The sequence below is a fragment of the Balaenoptera physalus genome (assembly GCF_965194825.1).
Source record: "Balaenoptera physalus genome assembly, chromosome: 8".
Classification (NCBI taxonomy): Eukaryota; Metazoa; Chordata; class Mammalia; order Artiodactyla; family Balaenopteridae; genus Balaenoptera; species Balaenoptera physalus.
In genome coordinates, this window is record NC_138887.1 from 107818606 (window position 1) to 107845332 (window position 26727).

General features: G+C 36.2%; 1 long non-coding RNA gene across 1 annotated transcript; it reads right to left on the bottom strand.

Moving 5' to 3' along the window:
* Positions 1-6626: 6626 nt before the first annotated feature.
* LOC309666079 lies at positions 6627-26406 on the bottom strand. Its single transcript, XR_014266875.1, has 2 exons — positions 6837-26406; positions 6627-6744 (listed from the first exon to the last, which is right to left on the bottom strand). It is a non-coding gene; the product is annotated as an uncharacterized lncRNA (long non-coding RNA).
* Between the last annotated feature and the right edge of the window lie 321 nt (positions 26407-26727).

The window sequence follows — 26727 nt, forward strand, 5'->3', positions numbered from 1 at the left end:
ATTTATTTTAATTGATCTAGTTTTGGGTTGTATCAGTCAGAATGAGTTATACTGCACCACAGTAAAAACACTTCCAAAATTTTAGTGGCTAAAACATTATACTTTTATTTATTGCTCATGCTACATGCTCATCTCACCTCAGTCACACAGAGACTCAGGATGACAGAGCTTTCACCATCTGGAACATCACCAGTCACCAGGGAGAGAAGGACATAACAAAGCATGCACTGACTATTAAAGACCTTTTCTGGAAGTTACACAAATCATAGCTACTTATATTTCCTTAAGCAAAGCCAGGTCAAATGGCCATGGCTCTCAACAAAGAATTAGGCAATTGTAATTGTAGGTTTGTCAGAAGGGGAATAACTAAAAGATTGATAAATAGCTCTAAAGACTGCCATAGTCCACACTTCTGGTAAGAAAACATTTAGTTTTCTATCCTACTCACATACAAAATATATCCCCCTCCACTCAAAGGAATTAATACAAAAGTTCTTTCTAATCATGACCTCAATTCCACAACCCAAGATATTTAAGGAATATAGTGACTTTGTGCAGTATCTTGGTATTAGGTCTGGATGTGGCTCTTCTTGATTTGAAGGCCTATAAACTCCTCCAAAATCCAAAATGCAGTAATGGAACCAGGACTGATTACTGCAGTAATCATTCTGACAGAGGAAGAATTGGAGTCACACAGCAAACATTGATCCCAGAAAATAGAGATTTGTCTGTAGCAATTCTGAAAAATTTCCAAAAGACATATTGAGGATTTCCCCCCAAAATTGGTGGGGAGTGATTCTTGAATAAGCACTGGTTCTCATCCTTAGGACAGCTAACTTGTCCAATTTTCTCCCTGGATAATTTTTCTTTTTCTTCTCCCCCCTCCCCTTTTTTTATTACATTATTCTCCTTGGCTGTATCTGAATTGGACATCAGCAAGATGTTCTTCTTGGAACCTGAGCAACTCTCTCAGCTGACTTCTTGCCTATAGATAGTCAGGAGCCCCAGGATCTTTTTAAGTATCAAACAGTTATGGTCTATTTTAGTCCAAGCTGTTGATTCTTTTGACAGCACAATTTTCTAAAACATAGTTTTGGCTTCTCTGTTTTACTGCAGTCAGCTCTATGAGCAATGACCACACCTAAATTTCTTTTGAAACACGATTTTCACTTTGCATATTTCTTTGCTGTCTCTTCCCCTTGCCTCTCTCTCTTTCTCCACTTAGCTATGTATATCTAAAGCTTGTATGGATGCCTCTGTTACTGCAATTGTTGCTTTTACCAAGTATTTAGCCACTACATAATAAAGACCCTCACTCTTCTAGTCTATGGTAAAAACTGTCCTCATTATCAAGCATATAAGCCATTGAGCCAATACCACATTGTTAGTGTTGTTTGACAGCACTCTGTATATCAAGGTACCAGTATCTGTCAGCATAAGCCTGATTTTGCCATGTATGATATTATGATTTATAATAAGAAATACAGATCCAGTCTTTGTCCACTGTCCTTGGCACAGAGCTCTTAAAACCCTTGGAATTTCCTTTGAGGAGAGTGATAAATGTGTCTCTTCTTATGTGAATGAGCTGATTTTGGACCAGCTGGTTGCCAGAGCCCTGTGATTAGATGGAGACTTAAAACCCACCCCCCCACTCTACCCCACACACACCCCCTGACCTCCAAGGAGGAAAGAAGTGTTGAAGATTGAGTTTAGTTGTCAATGGCCAATGATTTAATCAATTATACCTATGTATTGGAGCCTCCCATAAAAAACCAAAAAGAGGGGGATCAGAGAGCTTCCCAGTTGGTGAACATGTGGAGATTTGGAGAGAGTAGCATAGCTGGAAAAGGCATAGAAGCTCCATGCCCTTTTCCTATACTTTGCTCTATACACTTCTTCCATCTGGATGTTTCTGAGTTATATTCTTTTTTAGTAAACCGGTAATCTCGTAAGTAAAATGTTTCTCTGATTTCTGTGAGCCACTCTAGCAAATTATTCAAAACTAAGGAGCGGGTCTTGGGAACCTCCAATCTATAGCCGGTTGGTCAGATGCATAGGTGATAACCTGGTCTTGTGACCGGCATCTTTACTGGGGGACATGGGGGGCATTATGGTACTGAGCCCTTAACCTGTGGATTCTGATGCTATCTCCAGGTAGATAGTGGCAGAACTGTGTTAAAATATAGGACGTTCAGCTGGGTCCAGAGAAATGCTTGGTGGTGGTGTGAGGGGAACCACACACACACACGCGCACACACACACACACACACACTGGAATTGGATCCAGAAACCCAAAATACTATGGTAGCAAACAATACCCAAATCTTAGAGGCTTAAAATAACGAAGTTTTACATCATTCTTATGATTTGGGGTCGGTTGAGACTCTTCCAAGTCATCCTCACTTGGAGGAACAGGATGATGAAGTCCTCACTTATCACCCTGGCAGGGTAAAGGGAATGTTGCAAACCACATGCTGGCTCTCAATGACTTCCAGACTAATCGGCCAAAGCAAATCATGTGCTTGTGTCTACATGCAACATGATGGGAAGGTGCAGTATTACCACAGGCCTGGAAGAAGGAAGAAAAGAATATGAGAAATTATTATGCTATTTACTATATGTATCAAATTAATTTTTTTCAGCTGAAGAAGTATGGGTAAAAGAAAATTGGATGCAAATGTTGGCTGTGATTGTTTCAGCTCTGACCATGCTGGAACCCTCAGGCTAATATGAGCATTGGGTCTTTCTGATAGATGGGGTCCTATTATAATGATGGAAGCATCAAGCCATTAGGCCTGATACCACTAAACATTCTCAACATTGTACTGACTCATGTTATTCCGACTCATGCTCACCAAATTATCTTCTAGTAAATTATCTTTCTATGATAGCTTGCTCTCAAGGAAAAAAAAAACACACTAAGGAGATGTGAACAGTGTCCCTTTATGGTCATAATTCCCAGTGAAATTTAGTAAATCAGCATTATGCTTTTATATCTTGTGTGAGATTTGTAGCATGAGCTGGCATCACCAAATCTGATCATCTCTGCTACACTGACATGATCAAACTCAGAAAAGTGGTCAATTCCGAGGAAAACTGCTGCTTGAAAATCTGGAAGCAGGGGGAATCAACCAGACATTTTTTTCCTTTGACTGAGGACCACATGAAACTGCATTTCTAAAAAATCAAAAACAAACAACAAATCAAAAATCTTGCATTTCTCCCTTTCTTCAAAAGATGTAAAGTAAAAAATATAAGACAAGGAGGTGTGGAAGGAAGGGGCCTCAAATTATGTTTAGATCGGAATCAGCTGGAGGCTGATTTTCCCCTAGCTACTTCTAGGGAAAATCTGGGCACTAGATCAGAGACTACAGCTTAAAACATGTCAAGCAGAAAACAGACACGAGTATACAGCACAGTGAGGTGTTGCTGAGCATGGTGAAAATCAGCCCTGGCTGATGGAAGGAGCCAAGAGCGGACTCAGAACAGGCTCAGCAGATCTCCACTTGGTTCAGAACACCCTCCATCATCCCTGTCCCACTGGCCTTTTTGCTGGTCCTTATACACAACAAGCTCAATGGATTTTGAATTGGTTGTAACCCCTGCCTGAAATGCGTTCTCACCAAATTGTTCACCATGAGTACAAACCTGGGCAAGAGGGTAGGTGGGCGAAAGCATGTTCTGGTTGTGTTGGCAAGTTCTTGTGCCCTTTTAGAACCATAACAGTGATAATAAATGCTGAACAAATGCTTAACGAATAAATATGAGAGCAGTAGATGGCAAAATCATTTATTCCTTTCTTAGAAGAGAAGGCCAGTCGTCGAGCCCTTGTTGACACAGCATATTGACAAAGGAGGCAGAGGAACAAAGAGAAACCTGCAGCTATGACATGTTCACAGGTTAATCCTAAATAGGACTAATCTTCGTAGGCTTATACTGTGGTAAAACACAGGACGATAAATGAGAGTCAGGAAGTTCTGAGTTTGGTGATCTTGCTCAATAGATGGTAAATCAAAGCTAAATTATTGCACAGAATACCTGTTATATGAGTGGCTTCACCACAAGCCAGAAAGAATTCTTGTTAGCCTGGAGTAGGGCACCTATCTCTAAGCTGGTCACGTCTCCCTGTTTTCTACCACTAAACTTCTATATCCATCCCTCATAAAGAACAATCTCCATTTAGAGGTGAGTAAAATTTAAAAATGGATTATCTTGTGCCCATCAGACTCAGGTTAAAAGGAAAGACTGAAATATGACCTCCCTCCCCAACAAAAATGAAGTATATTACTAGGCATCAGAAAAGTACTGACCAAAAGTTTTTCACAAGTTAAAATAATTTGCTTAAGATATGAAATTAAAGAAAAAAAAATTAAAAATTAAGAACTAAAGAAATTGTCACTGGAAAAAATAACTCAAGTAAAACAGGCAAGCTCTCAAATCGGAGATGAAAAAAAGGAGATAAAAATGTAGCTTTCAAAACTCCAGGAAAAAAAATTTCCATCAATAAGGGTATATTTAAATATATTTTAGAATTTTAGAAAATTGGTGAAGGGGCATAGGAAACACAAAAAGAAGTCCAGAAGATATATAGATATAGATATGAAAAAAATAAATAATACTGGAATAAAATTAAATTACTTTTGAATATAAGAAATTATTTTTGAATAAATTCAAAACTGTCTCATCTTACAGGGGGGAAATGTATAACCTTTAGATTTATCTTCTTTTCTGGAGAAAATCATTTACATATAATTAGTTTCCTACAAATTAACATCCAACTTTAAAGGGTTGTAAAATGTCTGCTGCTAATCAATGGTAAATCAAACAAAGGCATATGTCTCTCCAGTCAGTAGATTCTTAGGCAGGTTTATCCACACAGCATGACAATGAAGGTCATGCTGTCATCCTTCTGCCTTGTGTCTATTTAGGATAATCTTTCTTAGCAACTCTTCTTTGTGATAAAAAGTAATCGCCAAATAGTATCTAATTTACATAAATGGTATTAGAATATGAATCTGTGAATTCATTTATTTTTCTCTTTCAATATTATCTCTTTTTTGTATTAGAGAGAGAGAGAGATTTTGTTGTTTTTTTACTAATGTGTGGTATTCCATTAGTGTGCTTTCACAAGGTGCAGAGCTATATTCAGGGAACAATAAAGAGTTTGATGTGACTGGAACATAAGGGCCACAGAGAGAAATCTAGAAGATAAGGCTGGTAAGGTCAACTAAGGGCAATTTGTAAAGATCACATGTGTTATGTAATGACATTTTATTGGTGTTGTAGCTGACGATAATGATGTAATACTAAGTTACTGTCCTTAGAAATTCATCCATTTATTCATTAGTTATCCCATTCACCAAATATTTTTAAAGGGTGATATATGAAAAAACAACAGCAATGTAATAGGCACAAAACAAAATGTGTCATGTAAGGAGACAGGTTTTATTTTCCATTCATCAAAGTGAAAAACATTACAAAGGTGATTCATTCCTTAGGTATATACTTCCTTCACCTTTTTACCTATAAATGCCCCTTCTCATTCTTAGGACCTACTATAGATGCTACATCTTTTGAGTTCTCTCTGATTATCCCAAGCAGAGTTAGGCATACAACTACAGTCTTTGGTAGATAATTCAATTATTGCAGTATTGTATTATTACCATGCGTCATTATCACTAGTCTATTTATTTTGTTCCCCATTGAATTTTGTATTGCATCTATTATATTGACTTTTTTTGGTAGACACATAACCCTTTATAAATGTTGGGTGAACTGAAAAATCAGTGAATAAATAGATGAATTCTCTAGGACAGTAACAACAACTGTTACTAGTGTAACAACACTAGTGTAACAACAACAACAAAAACAAAATGCCATTATCATTTTTATACCCTTTTGATTATACAAAGGACAGGAAGCCCTGGAAACTAATCTTAAGGAAAATAAATGACATGAAGATATTCATTGTAATGTTATGTTGTAATAGCAAAAATTTGAAAAACAAGTCAATACCAAATATTGGCAGATAACCATGTAAATAATGGTATATCAACTGGTTGATACATTATTCATTAAAATTACACTACAAACAGTTGCAACAGTATATAACAGTATGGAAAATACTTAAAACATAATTATAAATTTAAAAGCCCAAAAAGTTTATATTCTCAAGGATTTTAATTACATAAATATCTACAAATGTAACAGTCAAATCAGGTGCTGATAAGATGAAAGATATTTAACTCTGTTTTTCTATTTATGTTATATAATACTTTGAATATATATGCTTAAGAATTTAACTGAAATACCCACAATTACCTGAAGAATAGAAGATGCTAAAGAAAAATTTGAAGTGCAAATTATTGGAAATAAATCATGTTTTATCTGGACATTGTCTATTGGCATCATTAATAGAAATAAAAACGATTATTAATCATATTGCAAGTAAAGTGCAATTTATATTATCTTAGAATTATAGCAAACTAAGATATTTAGGTTACTGGATAATTAAACATCAGGTTTATCCCTTCTATTCATCTTACCCCAAATTTAGAATTGAGGAAGCTAAGCTTCCCCCTTCTATCAAATTAAGGGATTTTCAAAAGATGAACATATTAGAAATCAGTATATTGCTTCTTTATTCTCTGCTATTACCTCCTTGGAAATATCCTGATGCCTTTTCTTATCAGGATAAGAAATTTTTTTCCATATTCAAATTCTAAATCATGTTTGTGATTCCTTCTGTGTGAAAAATAAAGCCAATAAATGCTTAATTAAAATATTTACACATCAGAAAAACACCTCTGGAGTTTTGTTTATTTGTGACATCATACCATTTATCTCTCTATCTTTTGTCCTTGTGTTGAGCAGGCAGAACTCAGAGTCCAGGGAGAGTCTGCAGGGCAGAGTAGCAGAGAAGAAAGAGGTGCACGGAGAGAGATCTCTGAAGATCTACAGAGGGCCTCCCTTGAGTATTCAACTGAATACTGATCAGCACATCATGCCAGGGAACTAACTGAGGCCAGAGAAAGAATCACTCATCACCACTTAAAAGGATAAGAGGTAAGACTATTCAGTGCTCATACAGGGCAGGGAACAGTGCTTGTTTCCCTGGAGATTCTGATGATTTATGAGCCATTGTATAGAACATACAGAGGCTCTTTTCTCATTAATGAGGATTTAATTAGACTGAGCAGTGCTCTGGTCTCACCTAACAAATCTTAAAAGCTGCAATCAATAGGATCAAACTATCTTCAAGTATTTAACTGCATTCCAGAACAAAACTAAATACTATCTATAGAAACACAAAAATAACTAGCATCCAATAAGGTAAAATTCACAGTGTTTTAATTCAATCAAAAATTACTAGGCATGCAAACAAACAAGGAAATAAGAACCATAACAAGTATATAAATCAGTTAACTGAAACCTGCCCAGAACTGAAACAGATGTTAGAATTAGCAGACAAGTACATTATAACAGTTATTATCACTACAACAAACTAGAGTTAACAGACTACTAGAGATGAAAATGCAGTGTGTTCAAAAAACTTAAGTAGAGGCATAGAAGATGGCAACAAGACCCAAATCAAACTACTAGAAATGAAAACTACAATATGTGAGGTGAAAATACACTGGATAAAATCAAAAGAAGATTAGATCTTGTAAAACAAAACATTAATGAATTTGAAGGCATAGCAATAGAAGCTATCCAAAGAAAACAAAGACATAAAAGAGAATGAGGGGAAATGAACAGAGTCTCAGTGAACTGACCTGTAGGACAACTTTAGGAGACCTAATATACCTGTAAATAATGTCCATAAAATGATTAAACTAAATATAACTGCTCTAACTATGCCAATTTATAGGCAGTGATTGTCAGAATGGATAAAAAAGCAAGATCCAACTATTTGCTGCCTACAAGAAATGCACTTCAAATAAAAAGACAAAAATAAGTTATAAGTAAATGGATGTGAAAGCTATACCATGCTACTTTCAGATGAAGTTAGTGACCATATAAATATCAGATAAAGTGTGTTTCAGATCAAAGAATATTATTAGCAAAAAAAGTTATTACATAATATTAAAAGGTAATTTCATCAACTGGACATAATAGTCCCAAACATTTATACACTAATAACACAGTTTTGAAATATATGAAGCAAAACTTATAGAACTGCAAGGAGAAATAGAGAAATCCACAATTATAGTCAGAGATTTCAATATCTCCCTCTGTATAATTGACAGGAGATGCATACAAAATTATTAAGAATATAGAAGATTTGAACACAATCAACAAACAACCTAACTGATAGTTTTAAAACACACTACCCAGCAATGGCAGAATACACACTTTTTTCAAGCACACACAGGATGTTTATAAAAATAGACCATATTTTACTCCATAAAACATGTCAGAATAAATTTTAAAAGATTCAATTCATACAATGTATGTTCTCTGTAATGAGGAAATTAAATTAGAAATCACTTACAGAAAGATACCTATAAAATCCCCAGATTTTGAAAACTAAGTCATGGGTAAAAGAATAAATCAAAAGAGAAGGTGGAAAATATTTTTAATGAAACTAAAATTAAAATGCAACATACCAAAATTTCTGAGATGCTGCTAAAGCAGTACTGGTAAGGAGAGGATTTATGGCACTAAATAAGTGTATTAAAACAAGACAAATAGCTATTAACTCAATTATCTCAACAACTTTTTAAGAAACTAGAAAAAGGAGAGCAAATTAAACACAGAAGAGTAGTAGAAAGGAAATAATAAAGACCAGAGTGACAATCAATAAAATAAGAAGCAGAAAAACAAGAAAATCAATGAAGCCAAAGCTATTTCTTAAAGATAGTAATACATTTGATAAACTACTAACCATGAGAGAAAATATGAATTATAAATATAATAAATAAAAATTTTGTAACTATGTAAGCTGACAGATGTTAACTAGACATTGTGGTGATCATTTCACAATGTACACAAGTATCAACTTATTTTGTTATACACCTGAAGCTAATAAAATGTTGTATGCCAATTATACCTCAATTAAAAACTATATAATAAATGAGAGAGGTGACATCACTGAAGGAAGATTCTACAGATATTAAAATGATGATAATGAAATACTATTTCTTTAAAACTTAAAGACAATAAATTCAACCACTTAGATGAATGGACAAATTCTTTGAAAGACACACTATATCAATGCTCACTCATAAATAAATAATATGAATATCTGATGTCTATTAAGGAACTTAAATTTGTAGTTAAAAACATTCTCACAAGGAAAGTCAAGTCCTAGCTGGCTTCACTAGGGAGTCAACCAATCATTTCAGGAGTAAATAATGCTCATTCTATACAAACTCTTCCAGAAAATTGAAATGGACAGAATGTCTGCTGTATTAGTCTGCTCAGTCTGCCATAACAAGGTACCATGGACTGAATGGCTTAAACTACAGAAATTTGTTTCTCACAGTTCTGGAGGCTGGGAAGTCCAAGATCAAGGTGCTAGCAAGGTAGGTTTCAATCTGAGTCCTCTTCTCTTGGCTTGTAAGTGGTCACCATCTCATTGTGTGCTCACATAACCTCTTCTTTGTGCATGCTTGAGGAAAGGGAAGGGAAGAGAGAGGGAGGGAGAGAGAGGGGGAGAGAGAGAGGGAGAGGGAGAGAGAGAGGGAGAGAGAGAGAGAGGGCTCAAGATCTCTGGAGTCTCTTCTTATAATGGCACTAATCTTATCATGAGGGCCCCACTCTAATGACCTCATCTAGCCTGAATTACGTCCTAAAATACCCACCTTCAAATACAGTCACATTGAGGATTAAGCTTCAACATACAAATTTGGGAGGGACACAAACATTCAGTCCATATTACCTCCCAACTCATTCTACAAAACCAATATTACCTTGATACCAAAACTAGACAAAGATATTTTTAAGTACAGATAAATCCCCCTCATGAACATAAATGCAAAAATATGGTAAATTTTAATAGTAAAAAAGTAGTAAAAGAATTGAATCTAACAATGTATAAAAAAAGACAACACATCATGATCAAGTGGAGTTTACCACAGGAGTGCAAGATTGGTTTATCATTGAAAGGATCCATCAATGCGGCACAACATACTAACAAACCAAAAAAAGAAGAAAATATCTGACAATTGCAATCCAATACAGAAATGTATTTGACTAAATTCAACTTCCATTTCTGATTAAAAAAAAAAAAAACTCATAGTAAACCAGGATTAGAAGGAAACTTCTGCAACCTGATAAAAGGCATCTATGAAAAACTGACAACAAATTTTTATGTATTATGATTTTGGTTCTGACTACAGGTCAGTGTTCCATTACCAAAATTCATCCAACTGTTCACTTAAAATGGGTAGATTCTATTTTATATAAATGATATGTCAGTGAGGCTGGGGAGAAGTCAAGGAATAAAATCTCTCACGCAGAATATTCCTTTACATTGAATGCTTCTAATTATTATCTGGTCAACACATATATTTCCATTGAAAGGGAATTCACAACCACAAGCAAAAAACAAAAACCAAAACCTATTTCACTTTAAAACAATACAAAGCATGCTATTCCTTTCATCAAAACAAATGGGTGTCCCTGCAGCTTCTTCCTAAGAATTTTCATCCTATTTTCTTCAGTGACATTGTCCTGTCAACAATTCATCATATTTTGTTGTTTTAAGACCTTTCACAATGTTATAAATTTTTGTGCATCAACAGTATCATAATAACCCATTTACACACATACTACAAACCTTTCCTCCTAATTATTTTATTTCTTCCATTAGATGAACAAATGCCCCATGTTACTTCAAAATGCCTATGTCCTGGAGAGTTTTATACACTTTATTTGCACTGCCTCAACAAAATGATTAGCAAAGAATGGCCATCATCAAAAAATCTACAAACAATAAATGCTGGAGAGGGTGTAGAGAAAAGGGAACTCTCTTGCACTGTTGGTGGGAATGTAAATTGATACAGCTACTATGGAGAACAGTATGGAGGTTCATTAAAAAACTAAAAATAGAACTACCATACGACCCAGCAATCCCACTACTGGGCATATACCCTGAGAAAAACCATAATTCAAAATAAGTCAGGTACTACAATGTTCATTGCAGCAATATTTACAATAGCCAGGACGTGGAAGCAACCTAAGTGTCCATCGACAGATGAATGGATAAAGAAGATGTGGCACATATATACAATGGAATATTACTCAGCCATAAAAAGAAACAAAATTGAGTTATTTGTAGTGAGGTGGATGGACCTATAGAGTCTGTCATACAGAGTGAAGTAAGTCAGAAAGAGGAAAACAAATACTGTATGCTAACACATATATATGGAATCTAAAAAAAATGGTTCTGAAGAACCTAGGGGCAGGACAGGAATAAAGACACAGACGTAGAGAATGGACTTGAGGACACGGGGAGGGGGAAGGGTAAGCTGAGATGAAGTGAGAGAGTGACATTGACATATATACACTACCAAATGTAAAATAGACAGCTAGTGGGAAGCAGCCGCATAGCACAGGGAGATCAGCTTGATGCTTTGTGACCATCTAGAGGGGTGGGGTAGGGAGGGTGGGAGGGAGAAGCAAGAGGGAGGGGATATGGGGATATATGTATACATATAGCTGATTCACTTTGTTATACAGCAGCAACTAACACAACAATGTAAAGCAATTATACTCCAATAAAGATGTTAAATAACTAAATAAATAATATATATATAAAAAAATGTCTTAGCACTATTACATGATAGTGTCCCCAGGCAGAACCTGAAGTCTTGTTGGAACTAAAGCTGGCAGAAGCTATTGCTATTTTTATCCAGTTATAGGTGAGACAACAGAGAGATGTCAATGCAAGGAGTTAACAGAAGGACTATCTGGTCTTGTTAATGCAACACAGATGAAAAGAGTCACTTTGTTATAAAGCAGAAACTAACACACCATTGTAAAGCAATTATACTCCAATAAAGATGTTTAAAAAAAAAAAAAGAAAAGAGTCAAGGGTAGTCACAGGGTACAAAAATAAATAATCAATACATAAAAACAAGGAAATTAGGGCAAGTGATATAAAGACTAGGGAGAGCACTAACCTGAGAATGGAGGAATGTAAATAAGACCAAACAAAGAATCAGAAAGTGGTGTGGTGTCTACAAAAGTAGAATTGGGGACTAAGAAGTCAGCAAGCCACTGGAATCTTCAGAATCATACAAAAATAAAGAGGATACAGGGAAACAGGGATTAAGCTTGAGAAAGTATGCCTGGATAGACACATTATTTGCAGATAATTCCTCCCAATTTTCTGTCTACAGTCACTAACTGTAATCGAATATTCCTCCATGCCTGAACTCAGATAGGTCTTGCTGACCTAGGAAGCCTTTGGATCAGAAAACAAGTGACAGGTTTATAGAATGAGAGGAGGAGAGTCAGGACAAACAACGTAATTAAAATAATCCTTCTAGCTGAATTCTCAAGCCACTCATGTCCAAACCAGGTATCTTTCCTACTTTCAATTTTTGCTTCTGTCCTGTGTTGTAACTTTTCTTGGTACGACCTTGTAAAACCCTGTTATTGGTTCTCACCTGATCATCCCCTGATTCAGTTCCATGGATGGTAGACTAAAGCTGTACCTGATTTAAGGATGTGGCTAGAATCTGGCTTACTCTTGCCTTCTTACTCAGCCTAGTCCCGACCTCATAGTGGCAGCAGATATTGTACGTTGACAAGATGTATTGTTTGGAAGACCTTTCTTAGACTTACAGAGTGCTTGGTAGGGGTATGTCCTGGTTGTTAATATTAATATAAATACAGGCATTAATATTGTACCAGAATCCAAATGAACACATTTTAGGCAACAGGGCTAAGAGCGCTGATCGAACTGGGCATAGAAGGCCAGCGTTAAATGATACCTCTAACTATAATTCACTTGAATAAGATGAAACTGCATAAAATAAAAGAATATAAATTAGGACAGAAAGAGAAATTGTGATTTGGGAAGTTGTATAGAGTTCAGAAAAGCTGAGAAAACTCAGAGAATCACCAAGTTCTTTATTCTCCCCACCCCCCGCCTTGCTCTATGATGTAACCAAAACTTACCTTAAAATGCTATCATTCATTGTTCTTATTAATATGTTTTCTATTTTGTTCTTTTTATGAATCTGTTCACGCTTAAACCTATTACAGGACCACTGGTTATTAGTGGTAATTTAAAGGGACATTTCCTCGCAGGTATGTTCTTAATTGAGGTCACTGTCACCAGCTCAAGTTCAGTGGCCCTGACCACTAGGGAGCATTCCGTTGGTCTTTGCATGGGATTGTGCCTATTAGGTCTGTTTCTTGAACTGTAGATCACCCACCAACTGCAGCCACTGTATCTAAGTAATGTGCTTCCTCATTAGATAAAATATATTATTTCTTGCTCTCCCCACACCCAAACCATGCTCCATTTTCATAAAGGCTCTGTAAGACAATGTTTGGAGGATGCGGAAGGCATGGACGAGGCACGAGACTGAGGCTGTAATAAATACACAAGGTGATTTACGGGGAGTCAGTCACCGGGCACTCTGCCTCCTCTCTGAGGGATTTTTTTGTAGTTTTACTCATAAAAATGAAAAATACGTGCAGTGGATAGTGAACTGGAAAATATATTTAAAGGAATAATTTGTTTTATATCAAAGGGCAAAAAAAAAACAGCCAGGAGGCCACTCTACTGTTCCTGCCTTTTAATTCCAAAATGGAATGAGACTATCAGACAGTAAATCTGTTTTAAAGTGATTTTTTTTTTTAAGGGAGAAGGTAGGAGAGACACACAGAGAGGGATATTTTAACCTTAGGAGAGTAAAGGAAAATACTTGCAGTAATCTAAAACTGTTATTCTATTTATGTCTAAAATAAATGCATTGCTGGACAGTCTCACCGAACAATGCTCCATTCTGGAGCCGTATTGCTGTCGTAAAGCCCAAAGCTGCTGCCTTCCTTCCCCCATTCCATTTCTAGAAGTTATGCTGTTACGATGCACAGAGCTCACAGATGGTACCAGGCAGTATGGTGGGGGTTATTCGAGTCTCACTCCTGCCTCGTACACCCCTGAGAGTGACTGTAGAATGGAGGCCATGATTAGAGGGTGGAATCCAGCGACCATTGTCCCCGCTTATGTTATTAATTAGGAGCCCTCTGCACATAAGCAAGATGTGCAGAGGGGCCTGTTATTAATGTAACAAAGAGATCTTTTCGGTATCTGCAATTCACACACACATTCGTCCCCAGGCATTCCCAGAAACTGTTAGTTCCAGTAAAATCAAGTTGTTCAGAACACATGGTCAGATTTTTCTCATTTCCCCTCCTCTGGGCAAGGCATGCTGAAATGAGTTATTGAGGGAGAATTTAGGAATAGTGATACTATTAATTCATACATGTGTAGCGTTCTTAACAGTTTACAAAACACATACATACACGTTACCTCATTAATCTTCACAAGCATATGAGACAGATTACTAACATTATTGCCATTTTTTACAAATAAGAGAAATGAAGTCTCTCAAGCATAAGAAACTTACCAAGACCCCCCCGGCTTTTAAACAGTGGAGCTGGAGTTACAGTATGTATTTTTTTAATTGCAAGTTCAGGGGGACCATCTATACCAAATTAAAAGTAACCAACTAGCCCCCAAACTGGATAATACCCATCTATTATTAGGCATAGCCCTATCTGATCACAAAGTGATCTTTGCTGAACACTAGACGTCCATTCTAGGCATAGAAGCAAGGGACATTCTGAGCATTTGATGTCTTTTAGAGAGCGCCCCTCAGATCGTGGTTCCCATCTGCTGCTTGTCTGCTGTTTGTAACTGGCGTGCAATGTGATAAGCACCGAAGTTAAGAGCAAGCATTTGGAACATTTCATGGCAATTTGGCAGAGTCATTTTATGGCTGTTGAATAGTAAAAAATTGAGGCCTGTATTTTGTATGTCCTTTTAAAAAAGTTTTATTTTCCTATTAATTTATGTTTATTGTATTTTACAAAAGGATCAGGCCACAACAGAATGGGAGGAATAGTGATCCCTCTCCCAGTTTTGCACAGGAAGTACTGCTGTGTCCTGCCAGATAGCATGCCTGGGTTCAAGTTCATCAGGGCGTCCTAGGGAGGCTCTGTTCTACTCTATTGAAACCACTTAACGTGGGTTCTCCCTGAGGGCCCCTTTCTCGTTGTTTTCTGAAGGTCTGCATTTGCAATGGCATGTCCTTCAGGGTCTTTAATGCCCACTTCTGAAGAGTGGTGGTGTCAGTTCTGCTGCATAACGAATTACCACAGATTTAGTGACTGAACACCACCCGTTTATCATCTCCCGGATTCTGTAGGTCAGAAGGCTGAGCATGACAGGACTGGATTCTCTGCGCAGGGCCTCACAAGGCTGGCACCACGGTGCTGGCAGGGCTGCAGGCTTATGTGAGGCGCTCTTCCAAGCTTATTCAGGCTGTTGGCAGAGCCCAGTTTCTTGCAGGACTGAGGGCTCTGTCCCTTGCTGGCTGTCAGTGGCGCTCATTCTAGAGGCTGCTCTCGGGTCTCAGCCACGTGGCCCTCCTCCAAGGCAGCTCGCAACATGTTTGCTTGCCTTCTTCCAAAACAGTAGGAGAGGGATTCCAACATTTGACCCTCTTTTTACCTTTTCACCTGATTCAATCAGGCCCATCCAGGATAATCTCCTTTCTGATTAACTCAAAGTCGACTGACTCGTGACCCAATCACTGGATTGATATCCTGTCATGATCCCTGCTCCCAACCACACTAAAGGGGAGAGAATTATACAGGGTATGTACACCAGGGGTGAAAATTTGGGGACATCTGCCAGCCACAAGGGTCAACATGTGATTAAAAAAACACACAAAGAAAATATATTGCTATGTGAACTTGTCTTAACTACTCTCTTTGAAGAGTTTACCTAAAAATATTATTAATTAAAATGTGTAACTTTCCATTCATGTTGAATTACACTAATTCCATGCCTGCGTGTGCCCTCAGTTTCACAACAGGAGGAATCATCTGTCCCAAGAGGCATTTTGATCTTCAAGTACCAGAATAACAGAGGTCACTAATGCCTTCATGCAGCAAATCCAGACTCCTCAATGTTTTCTACTGTGGCACTGCCAGATTGCTGGAATTATACTCATTATAGCCAGTAGTTATCAGCTTATGGGATTGTAAGTGGAATAGAGCACGTAATCTTAGGATGAGGTCAGGAAAAGTCAGGCTCTGAAACTGACAAAACCGACACACAGTACAACCACGCATGACAGCATCTGTAACTCATCCTGCAGTGGGTTTTTTGAGAGAGTTTACTTCTGGGACTAAGGCACCAAAAATCAAAAACACACAAAATAAAAATAACATAAAATAATCTGCAGTCATGGAAATCACAATAGTTCTATTTGGACACTGATAAAAATTGCTGAAGTCATTGAAAACTAGCAATTTTCCTTGTGCCTATAGTACTACCTAAAGATAGTGAAGCTCTAAATCATTACCTTAAAAAATCAAAACCTTTGGTAGTTTCATCCCCAGTAGAAAGGAGTATCACCAGAGCGTTAATAAGTATTCTCTTAATACCATTTAATTCCATTCAGTGGCAATAGGCACCAATAGTTTATGATACTTTCGAAAGGAATATTTTATTATTTCATGGACATACTTTTATTTACTGTAACCTTAAGGTCTCAAAACAACCTTCTCATTATGGTTTGTTTTGACAAGTTGATTGTCCTAATTGAAAAATAAAAGTTTTTTTCCCCTAATAATTAGAACTCTTTTGTGCAAGTAACAGAAATTACTAAAATAAGCAAAAAAGTGGGGGCAGTTATTAAGAGGATGGCAAAAGATAATTCTTAAAAAGGTATATACACGTGGCTCTTACACAGAGGTAGAATAAACACATGTCAAAGATTTTGTTTAAGTCATTAATTAATGAGGGAAACAATAGATGTTACATCTTGTTCAAAAGAGAACTCAAAGAACCACACATGTATAGTCACGTAAGGAGTGCTGAGACAGATACAAATGTGTGGAAGTTACTCTTGGAAGAATAAATTGAATTTTTGAGCTCAGCAACAAAACCTGGACTTCTCTGGACTCTACCAAAGTATAACCAATACATGAGACCCATCCAGAAAGAAGCAAGTGAATGATTTAGCATTAACATTAATGTAGACCATCACATAATCAAATCAGCCATATCAATGGGCTGCAGCTAAGGACAGAATTACAAAACTAAACTCTCTTTCTCAGTCCAGCTTTGCCAGTCCAGTGATCTTATATAGATTAAGGCTTGGATTTATCTGCTTATTGTTTGGTATGAAAATTAGACTTACAACTTCTTTAAACTTTCTAAGTTATCCTATTGTAGGCACAAACCAATGCATCTTTTTACTCAACCTTCCCTTCCCTAAAGACTGCCTTCCTGGTCCAGATTTGCTAACAGAAGGGGACATTGCAGGAACATCTTGACAATTGAGACATCGTCAGTCTAATTACTTCTATCGCACTCCTGCTTCACCTTCGCCCTCCCCCATTTCTTGGAGAAGCATCTGCTAAATGTCAGTAGTTAAGATGTGTCAGACGGAATCCAGAACTGCATAACTTAGTTTGTTGGGAGGCGGCCAGAGAGGAGGAGAGGAAGAAAAATATTTCTTTCAAATTCTCTTTTTCAGTTGCCATGTGATTATTTTACAAAGAGAGAGGAGTCCAACAAAAACGGAAAGAGAGGTTATTTGTGTACCTGTATGAGTATGTGTGAGCATATTGTGTGTGTGCGTGTGTGTGTGTGTGTGTGTGTGTGTATGAAACAGAGAGAGAGAGATTTTCCAATCAGCCAAGGGTACGGGTATACACATATCCGGGAAAAAGCATGACATCGTTGGCAAGATTTATATGCCTGTTAATGAGTTAATGATTTAATGGCTTTTTAAATAGGGTGGAGAATGGAGCACACATAAAACTCAGCATACCACTTGTATACATCCCTGACGGATCAGACATTAAAATGTAGCTACTGAACTAGATGCCAGTTATCTATATGTCTATTTGGGGATGATATCTGTTACTAGCTGGTGATGATCAAAATTACATATAGATATATTCAATGCAAAAGTGGTATAAAAGCCAAAATTTCTCTCATCTACAATTAGCGTTTCCCACAGTCTCTTTACGTGTGTAATAGAGCTATCACCAACAGTAAAACAGGAATTCTTTCCTCAGTCTCTCATAAGATTGGCTACTTCACTGAAGCAATCAACATTTTAGTATCTGTGGAGAAATCATTTAAGGAAGAAAGATCTGTTTGTTCAAATGCCACCACTTTACTTTGTAAATACTGATGTCATCTGCAATCCCTAGTATGCATGCTAAGTCACATAGAATAGTGGTTCTCAACTTGGGGTGCCCAGAGGTCAAGCCCATTTTTAAAACCCCATAGCTGATTCTCATCTATACCAGGCTTCAGGAACCACTTTAGAGACTTTTGCTCCCTTTGAGCTGCCGTACGTGTAATACCAGTAGTCACTGCTGTCAAATGGAACATATACACTACAGGATGGGTACATACAAAAGGGAGAAAATATTTTTTTGAAAAAACAAGTAATAATTAAATACAAATTATTTAATAACTTCATCAGTGGATAAAAACAAAAACAAGGACAAGAATAAAAACAAGTAATTACACATTAATTCCCTGTACCTAAACTTATCATTAATTTTGACCACTACTGACCCCTATTTCTCCTCACCAGACTGAACACACAGCACTCTGTAATCTCAATGAGGGCATGGACTTTGTCATACTCTGCTGTAATTTTCGTGGTTTAAAACAATCTCAAGCATAGAGTATTGACTTAATAAGTATTTGTTGAATGAGAGAATTGTGTTCTCAAAGTCAGATCATCTGGGGAGGCAACTGCTCTTAGACACAATCCTCGGGTTTTTACGTCTTGGAGATTTTTTTCCCCCGATGTAAAAGCTTCACTATTCTAATCAATGATTATATCACAAATACCTTCCAAACCTTGCCTTCCTCACTCCCAATAATCAGGGCCATATGTGAGCTATTCTAGTCCATAATGTCCATTCCTCTGCCTCTCGCATCCAAATCCCTCTGTGCTCCCTAATGCAAGAAACTTTCCATCAAACTTATCTTCTACTCCAAGATCTGAATTCTGTTTTCAGGGGCCAATAACAAAGATAAAAAATAAACTAAAGTGGTTAAATGTACTTTGTTTCCACTACCCTCCCCCAGGCACTCTTCTTTAAAATATTTTTTTCCCAATAGAAAGAGGTTACTTTTGGCTATGAAATCACTCACTTCCCTCTTCCAGCTGTAGCAGACATTAACAAAATAGAGCTTTCGCTTACTCCTCTGGTTTCTATAATTTACCATTTGGCTCAGGTTTTTGGTTGAAATGGCTCTGAATTATTCAAGGGAACAATGTGTTTTCCTTTCTCTGAATGGTTTACAACATTTAATAAAACAACTTAGTCACTCACTTAAAGATATTTATTGGACACCTACTATGCTCCAGGCACTGGGAATATAAGTTGGATAAGGCACAGACAGTCTCTGGATGCTTTCTAGAGAAAAAGGCATACAAGTGAATCAATGTGAAAACTACTCTGGTGGAAATATAGATTTAGTCCTTGGCAGCATAGAAGAGGGATCTCAAAATGTGACAAGACTCTAAAGACTGCTTAGAGGAAGGAGGATTTGAATTGAGGTTTTGAAGACATGAAAGAGCTACATGATAAGTATGTGTGTGTTGGAGGATGTAAGAAGCTCTTAATGTAAATAGAATGACAGTATTAGGTATGAAAGTGTGAAATATAGGAAGACTTCCTTGGGAAACTAGTCTGGTACAGCTGGAAAGTACATGAAAGTGTGAAAGGGGGTTGGATGAGTAAAAGCAGTAGAATGAGATGAAGAATATATGGCAATTAAACAGAAATAGATAAACTGATCAGTAGTGAGTCCAGAAATCAGCTTAAATATAATTTAGTATATGACAAAATTACTATTTCAAATCTGAAAAAAAAATTGATTCTTCAATAGCGGCTTGGGCAACTGGCTAGTCATTTTGGCAAAAAAATCAAACTATAGTTCTAGCTCACTTCTAGTAGCAAATGAAATTCCAGGTAACTCAAAATGCAAAAATCAAACCATAAAGTCTTTTGATTATTTTACTAGAGATTGTGAATAATCCTTTCTAGGACATGATACCAAAAGTAAGAAAATTGTTGAACATTTTGCTGATTTTTAAAAGAAGAACAAGAAATTTTGCATGTCATAAAACAGCTTAAGAAGTTTAAGGTACAACTGATAAAATGGAAATATGTATCTGCAACATATTTTAATAGTAATGATACGAGTAGCTACTGTTATTTTATTAAGTGCCGAACCATCTTTCAGCATTTATATACATGGTTTACTTTAATATTCACAACAACTCTGTACTCTTATTTTACAAATAAAGGAATCGTGAAGAAGAATGATCTTGCTATAAGTCTCAGAGCTAGTAATTCTAGGAACTGGAATTCATACTAAGCTTGCATTGATTCCAAAGTTTGTGCACTTAACAACTATAAAACTGACTTGTAAGAGGTTAACTACTTATTTATACAAAATTCATACAGATCAATGAGGACCAAAAAAAAAGAATGTACCAAAGAAAAATGGGTAAAATATAAGAACAAAGGAAACTTCTCTCTCCTTCTCTCCTGCCCTGACGTCTTTATCACTCATATGTTGTCATATATATACAAATTGTCACTAAATAGTAAAAAAAAAAAAAAAAAAATCTAAAACTAAAATTGAAAAAATTGGAAAAAAGGTATTTTTACCCATCAGACTGACAAAGATTAAGAAGACTAACTGTATCTATTTTGAAGAAAATGTGAAGGGAATATGCTCACTGTTTATTTTTAGTGAAAGTGTAAATATGTATAAACTTCTGGAGAGTATTTTGGAGACACTTATCAAAGTTTTAGTTGTACATATACTTTGACTCAGCAGTCACATCCAGGAATATTTCCTAAATTGATGACTGGATAAGCATGAAAATATACAAGATAATATACAATGAATTCATCACAGTGTTATTTATACTATTACAAAGACTGGAAACAATTGAATGTCCACTATTATGAGATTGACTAAATATAGCGTGGCCATATATCCTGTTTTCTTTTAACCAATACACTTCTCTATTGCCATTGAAAATGATATTAGCATCTGACATTTAATGTCATATGAACATAGTAATGAGTATAAAAGGCAATATAAAAAACAGGTTATGAAATACAACTACTTTACTTACTTAAATATGTATTTGTATGCATACTCATCTATCTACCTATATCTAATTATCTATCTACAAATACAATAAATTAACAACTTGTTGTTGCATAAAACTCCTAGAAGAAAACACAGGAAGTACACTCTTTGACATGGATCACAGCAATATCTTTCTAGATATGTCTACTCAGGCAAAGGAAACAAAAGCAAAAATAATCAAATTGGATTACATCAAACTAAAAAGCTTATGCACAGCAAAGGAAACCATCAATAAAATGAAAAGACAACCTACAGAATGGGAGAAGATGTTTGCAAATGATATAGTTGATAAAGGGTTAATATCAAAAATTCATAATGAACTAATGAAATTCAACAACAAAAATACAAACAAACTGATATAAAAGCTGGCAGAGGAGTTGAATAGGCATTTTCCCAAAGAAGACATACAGATGGTCAATGGACACATGAAAAGATGTTCAGCATCACTAATTATTAGGGAAGTGCAAATCAAAACCACAATTAGACATCACCTCACACCTGTTGAAATGGCTACTATCAAAAAGACAAAAAATAACAAGTATTGGAAAGGACATGGAGAAAAGGGAACCCTCTCACACTTTTGGTGAGAATGTAAATTGGTGCAGCCACTATGGAAAAGAGTATGGAGATTCCTCAAAAATTTAAGAATAGAACTACCATATGATCCAGCTATCTCATTTCTGGGTATTTATCCAAAGACTACAAAAAACACTATTTCGAAAACACATGCACCCCTATATTTATCGCAGCATTATTTACAGTAGCCAAGATATGGAAACCACCTAAGTCTCCATCAAGGAATGAATGAATAAAGAAGTGGTATATATACATATATATCTCAATGGAATAATACTCAGTCGTAAAAAGATGGAATCTAGCCATTTGCAACAACATGGATGGACCTTGAAGATATTATGCTAAGTGAAATAAGTCAGACAGAAAGAGACAAACACTGTATGATTTCACTCATATGTGGAATATAAAAAACTAATAAACAAACAAGCAAACAAAACCAAAGCAAATGAACAAACCAAACTAAAACAAACGGTAGATACAGAGAACAGAGTAGTGGTTACTAGAGGCTGAGGGTTGAGAGGGAGGGGAAAATGGGTAAAGGGGACCAACTATACGGTGGTGGATTAAAACTAAATTTTTGGTAGTAAGCACACTGTAGAGCATACAGAAGCAGAAATATAATTTGTACACATGAAACTTATATAATGTTACAAATCAACGTTACCTGAATTAAATAAATAAATAAGTAAATAAATGTGATGAACGTTAAAAAATTTTAAAAAATCATGTCCAATTAGAACATGAAAGAAAAATAACTGGTTGTTGGACTTCAGACACATTTTATTTTATTTTTTTATATTTTTATAGTTTGAACTTTTATAACAAACATGTATTATAATTTTAAAATGAAGCTGTTTTTATTTGAGAAGAAAAGGTCATGAACATGTAGATATCTGGTAAATAAAACCATATACAAGAAAATAATATTAACCAAGTTGCTTTGTGCTCATTCGATATTAAAGTAAACTTTGCAGGTTAAAATGTATTCAGTATCAATATCAAAAATCTATATTCTATAAAAATATACAAAGGCTCATAAAATTCAATAAATGTTAGTCTTATTACTAAAATTTAATAAAGAGATATACAATAGATAGATAGATAGTTAGATAATGGTTCAAGAACCAAAGTTACCAAGAATTTCATCAAGAAACAATCTGGTCATTTTATTGGCACTTTATTTAATCTTTGGCCAGTTCATAGGCCAGTCTTAGTCAATTTATTACTAAATACCAACTGCTACTAGATCAACTAAAGTTGCTTTGAAGTATCACTGGCTTCTGCCATTTTGCTACAAATAGTTGAGAATGGCAGTAACCTTAATGGAAAGGGATAGTGAAACAACAAAAAGTTTTTTCAGATCTGTCTCAACTGCCACGTCCCTTTGTCCTGAACTTAATGTCAGTGCTTTGAAAATGGTGACAAGAAGGAATTTCTTTAATGGATAGAAACAAAGATGAGGTTGAATTTCCTTTTAGTGTGGGATTCCTAAATGCTACTTTTTCTGTTTTTCCCTCTCTCTGCATACTAGATTTTTTTTCACTTATTTTATAGAAAGTAAATGAGAGCAAGTGTAAATATGGAGTAATATGCAGAAACAAAGCCAAAATCAAGACTCTGGGTTTGCCTCTCTTTTATTACAATTATTTTTATTTTAATTTGCTTGCCTGTCAAGTTTTACTTGGAAAAAGCATTATTCCTCAGGGAAAGTTGTAAGAATCACCAGTTCTTCTGCAGAATCAGAAACATTTTGGTGCTTTTATAAAACAACTGTCTTTAATTCATAAGTGTCAGTTTGAAAATTTGATATTCAATTCTATTAATTAAAATTAAAAGAAATGGCACCCTTAGGCACTTTGATGGTAAATAGGATATACTATTCCTGTAAGGTCCGTATTCATTTTTAAATTTAAATCAAGAAAAGTCATAGTTTGAAATAGTCTAAAGTTCTCATGTTAATGCATAAGTATATATTAAAATGACCTTCAAAAATAAATAGAAATAAATAAATAGAGGCATTCATCTTATAGGAATAAATGTATATTTAGATTATTTGATATCTTTCTAGCAGCCTAATAGTGATACTAAATGGTATTTTGCAATCTATTTCCCCCTTTGATGCCAGTATGTAATGTTCTGATCTTTCACTTAAACTGAAATAAAAAACCGTAGTGAGGCAGTCATATGCCATTTTGTATAACCATACTCACTCTAAAATTTTATGATTCTATGATTCTATTGCAAAACAATTCTATTGCTACATACGGTCCTTTGCTCAGTGCAAAGGGGAAAGTATGCTTGCACAATAATGTTTACCCTCTACCCTAGTGAGTGCAAATCTTATAATATGGTAGACATACAAATATTTGTCTATGATGTTTCTGGCTGCAAGATAAATGAGCAGCTATCATGGGTGTGGCATGATTTACCTAACCAGAAGCATCAAAAGCTGAGAAGCAGAAGACTGACATCAGCTTCTACAATGGAAAAGCATAATCATTAAACCAATATTTGTCAGCTTGTTAATTTTTAATATGTTGTGGTTTCCTTTCCCTTTCTAAATAATTATTCATTTTTATGCCTAATTGGTAATTATCTTAGTTAATTCAGGATGTTATAACAAAAATAGAATAGACTGGGTGGCTTAAATAACATTCATTTCTCACGGTTCTGAAGGTGGAAAATCCAAGACTGAGGCACCAATAGATTCTGCTCTTGGTGAGGGCCCTCTGTGCTGTGTGCTCCAATGGTGGAAGGGACAAGAGAGCTCTCTGGGGTCTCTTTTATAAGGGCACTAATCCCATTCAGGAGGGCTCCACCCTCTTGACCTAATCACCTCCCAAACGGCCCACTCCAAATACTACCACAATGGAGGTTAGGATGTCAACATGTGAAATCTGGCGAAACACAAACACCCAGCCATTACAATATTAAAAATGTATTATTGGAAAAAGAAAGTGTTAATTGATTCTTAAGATTGCAAAAGTTCCAGGTCCCATAAAACCAGGATCCTTCCCTGTGAACAGTGATTGTTCATTTCCACTAATATGTCTATGAGATCACAAGAACAGTATACAAGTTCACAGCACAATAAAACTGAAATGGAAAATTTTTCCCACTGTTTTTGTAGTTAATGAAAAATATAATTTGTGACAAACTACACTAAATTACTAGAAAGAATACAAGACTTCCTGACTAAACTCTGCCACCTTGTTTATCCCTGTGAAAGTTAATCAGAAATTTCCTTATTACATGAGGGCTTGGCTCTTATGCTGCTAGAATGCTGTTCCCACCTTATCCCACCAAGATCTATCTTTCAGCTAGTGGACACAATTTCTGGAAAACAATTAAGCAGGATGTCAAGGGAAGGTGGACAACATATTTTCGGCGACCATCAAGAATGTAAGGAGCAGCCCTGACATTGGAATGTTCCAGAGATAGCATACTTTGTACTTGATCAATTTGGGGCAAGGACACTAAACCTAGAGGGTACAGAGAAAAAACAAACCAAAACAACAACAACAAAAACACAGAAAAAGAGCATAAGCTAGTTCAAAGACAAAACAAGGTACAATGTATTAGAGATGGGTGGGATAATAAATAATTACATGGAAACTAAAAATACAACCTAAGAGAAGAGTATCAATCTTCTTTGGCAGCAATAATGAGCAGAACTGGCACTGTAGAAAATTGAATCGGTGATATACCAGGCAAACCTGAGAAGTTTTCCATAAGGCAGAAAGAAAGGATAAGATAAAAAACAATGAAGACTACAATAGATAATGAGAAGAAATAATGAAGATACAAACTAAGAGTAACAGTTGTTCCTGAATGAGCAACAGAATAATTAGATCTAGAACAATTACAGGAGGACCTTCAAGATGGCGGAGGAGTAAGACTTGGAGATCACCTTCCTCCCCACGAATACATCAAAAACAAAACTACATGTGCGACAACTCCTACAGAACACCTACTGAATGCTGGCAGAAGACCTCAGACTTCCCAAAAGGCAAGAAACTGCCCACGTACTTGGCTGTGTGGCTGACAGGGTCTTGGTGCTCCGGCCGGTGTCAAGCATGAGCCACTGAGGTGGGACAGCCGAGTTCAGGACATTGGACCACCAGAGACCTCCTGGCCCAACGTAATATCAATCGGCGAGAGCTCTCCCAGAGATCTCCATCTCAATGCTAAGACCCAGCTCCACTCAATGACCAGCAAGCTCCAGTGCTGGACACCTCATGCCAAACAACTAGCAAGACAGGAACACAACCCCACCCATTAGCAGAGAGGATGCCTAAAATCATACTAAGTTCACAGACACCCCAAAACACACCACCGGATGTGGTCCTGCCCACCAGAAAGACAAGAGCCAGCCTCATCCACCAGAACACAGGCACAAGTCCCTTCCACCAGGAAGCCTACACAACCCACTGAACCAACCTTAGCCACTGGGGGCAGAAACCAAAAACAACAGGAACTATGAACCTGCAGCCTGTGAAAAGGAGACCCCAAACACAGTAAGTTAAGCAACATGAGAAGACAGAGAAATACGCAGCAGATGAAGGAGCAAGATAAAAACCCACCAGACCAAACAAATGAAGAGGAAATAGGCAGTCTACCTGAAAAAGAATTCCGAGTAATTATAGTAAAGATGATCCAAAATCTTGGAAATAGAATGGAGAAAATACAAGAAACATTTAACAAGGACCTAGAAGAACTAAAGAGCAAAGAAACAATAATGAACAACA